The sequence below is a fragment of the Orbicella faveolata genome, unplaced genomic scaffold (genome assembly GCF_042242905.1).
Source record: "Orbicella faveolata isolate gen_17 unplaced genomic scaffold, um_ofav_v1 contig_12, whole genome shotgun sequence".
NCBI classification, from domain to species: domain Eukaryota; kingdom Metazoa; phylum Cnidaria; class Anthozoa; order Scleractinia; family Merulinidae; genus Orbicella; species Orbicella faveolata.
The window spans coordinates 25,685,372-25,688,371 of NW_028301539.1; the positions used below are offsets into that span (position 1 = coordinate 25,685,372).

General features: G+C 39.9%; 1 pseudogene; it reads right to left on the reverse strand.

Moving 5' to 3' along the window:
* Nucleotides 1–1,041: 1,041 nt before the first annotated feature.
* LOC149117334 (tachykinin-like peptides receptor 99D) lies at nt 1,042–2,345 on the reverse strand (annotated as a pseudogene).
* Between the last annotated feature and the right edge of the window lie 655 nt (nt 2,346–3,000).

The following is a 3,000-nucleotide window of genomic DNA, read 5'->3' on the forward strand; positions in this document are numbered from 1 at the left end:
CTTTTGAAAAAAAAAGGGAGGGGGGGGGGGGGGGTGGGTGGCTCGAAGAAACACCGTTTTCTTATCTCATTAGAATTAGTTTTTAATTGATTTCCTGAGCAGTAGGGACCCTTCGGGCACTCAACTCAAGGCCAACTGTTATTACTTGAATAGTGATTGATCATTTCAATCATTCTATTCAAAAGAAAAACACAATCAAGAAAGGCCTTTTTCTCATCTCAGTTCAATTGTTTATAACTGCTTCCCGGCAAAATGCAGTTTATGCTTTCGGAAAATTGCTTATTGAAAAGTTTGCACACACGTTTGTCATCAGGTAAAAGTTTGTTTTCCACCATGTTTGGCGGCCAATTTTCACTCTGCGCGACAATGACGAAAATGAATTATTAATTTTGTTGTGGAGGCCCTTTTGAGAAAAGATTTTTAAAAGCGCTATTACATACATCAGTAGGAAATGTTTTGTTGAGGTAGCTTAGTGTTTGCTAAGTTTCAGGGAACATTTTTTGTCTCGTTATTGCTCTTGCAGGTTCTTGACACTCGCCCACGTCTCTATCCATAAAGTTGACAAATAAAAGAAGAGAAAAGGAAATGAAAAAAAGCCTCCCCACAAAAGAATTTTTAAAAACAAATAAATTCGATTGATATTTTCCCATTACCAGAACAACCTGCGCAAGCTGGCAATAATAACAGATATTAAAATGCCCCATTTTAACGATTTTGGGTCGCCCACTCCTAAATTAAGGCAGTTTTCATCAATGTTCATTTCTCGTTGGCACCCTTATAAACAAAACGACAGAGAGGCCACATTTGTGAGGTCGCGGGCTTATTTATCAGCGCCTCAAATCGTCTACAGCCTCAAGGATACGCCGATATGAAAATAAAAGCTGTTTCTCCAGATCGTCGATTTCAGTAGCCCTCTCTTACCTACTTATATTGATCGACTGTTGACGTATTTGAAACTTTAAAAATTTCGGTTGAAAAAATTACCCGAAAACTGCATAAACCTTAATTTCGGTGAAGTTGTTTATAATAATCTATCATATCCCTGATTCTTGACTTGATTTATTGAATGATTAAGATAACAAATTTTCGATTCAATGATAGTGGAAAAGCAAAAGACTAGCGCCGGGTACGTAGTCGACTAATAATCGCGACTCATCAAAATGTTTCCTTTCTCGGGAGGAATATCCTTAATTTAAGACGAGGTTGGTCTGTCCATTTCTCTACTGTGACTCTTCGTGTATCGTGTGTTCGGGGGAAACAAGTTCTCCTTCCAATAACCTCAGGTGGCTGAAATAGTAACATTTCGTTTGTTCAGGCTGGCTAACCCGTCCGCTCGGATATTCTCTACCGTCGGTCGTGCCTGAGCGGCTGGTCTTACAAAATGGCCAACAAGGTTTGGCTGCCTGACTCTGAGCATTCTGGGATGAAGAATTGGATTTAACACGAAAGGAGAATACATCGTCGTGGCTGTCAGAAGCATGGCGGTGTTGAGCGCCTGCCCTTGAAATTCTTCGCTGCGTGCAACAATGCTGCAAATGATCAATGGAAACCTGGATAAAATGTAAGTTCCACAGATTTTAAACGTCAGATATGTAAGTTTTTTTCCTGGCTTTGATGAGAGGATGAACTTGCCGACTGTAGAATAGTTGGCGCGCGTAAGGTCTTAATGACACGAAAGAAAGTAATTATCACTAGCACGATCGCTTGCGTATCTAGCTGTGTAATTGTTGTTAAGTAAATTAGGATAAATTTACCTTGTTTCGTTCGAAAAGACTTAGGCTGGTTATAAGGAAACCAGGTATAGCAAACAGAGGTCTCTTTTCTTAAAAGTACGAGGAGTACAGCAGTAATTATGAAGGCCACAAGCCAAGTAAGTGGCAGAATTTTCTTAACGTTTTCCGTTGATAGCCGACGACGGAATGGACGAACAACGCAATCGTGGCGATCTATTGTCATAAGAGTTATAGTTAACGCATTTAGCGCTATGCAACCGACAGAAAAAGGAAGACCAATTTTACACAATATCTCAGCGAATGATAAATGGCCAGCCTGAAGGTAACTGACGACCGTTCCTGTTAACAGGGACGGCATACCGAAGAGCGATGTTAGAATACCAGTCAAAGAAAGGCTGGCGAGCAGGTAGTGAGGTACTTTGCGAAGGTCACGGCGTCTTCGAATCAGATTACACACGAAAGCGTTTCCAGAAGCTCCCGCCAAAATCGAGATCGACAACATCACGAGGACTGCGATGGCGAGACTTCTTGGTACTGGTGTGAAAGAATAACTTTCCTCCATCACGGTAGAAACATTCGCATTTGTCGAGTTAGGCATTCTTCCACCCTGACACTCAGTACTAAATTAAAGTTTTATCTAAAGCTATTACCTGTTATATTCTGTACTATTACAGTACATTTAACAATTGAGGATGACTTCATTCATGTCCAGGAAGTAAAATCAATTATCATACTAAGCACTAATCAGATTGTTGGTTTATTGGCTTCTCCCACAGTGCACGCAAATAGCCATAATGTTGTCTTCTGAGAGAAAGAGAAAGAGTTACGAAGCTGACAAATGTTTTTTCAAACTTGACGATAAAGACAACTCGCATTTCATGTACTTAAAATTAACAAGGGATGATTCCCAATCAACCGGAAAATTCGGTTCAAATAAAATGCAAATGAGGATGCACTATGCTTTAGTTTGCAGCACCGAATGATTTTCACCATGAATTGATCCTTTCAAAAGGTTCGGGTTATTTGGAAGGCCCAGGTGCTGCGATAGTAATTCATACAATTTGAATTATTTTATTCACAAGAAAAACGTGATCGAAGCTAAAAAACAAAGAACATTTTCTTTTCTCGTTGCCATTATGCTCTAATTGATTTCCTGAAAGATCCGGACCTGGCGATGTAAACCAATAGGCCTAGGATGGAAATCCCACCAATTAAACTTCAGGGTATTGCTTGTTCAGAAAAAAAGCACAAGAGATTGTCGTTAAGT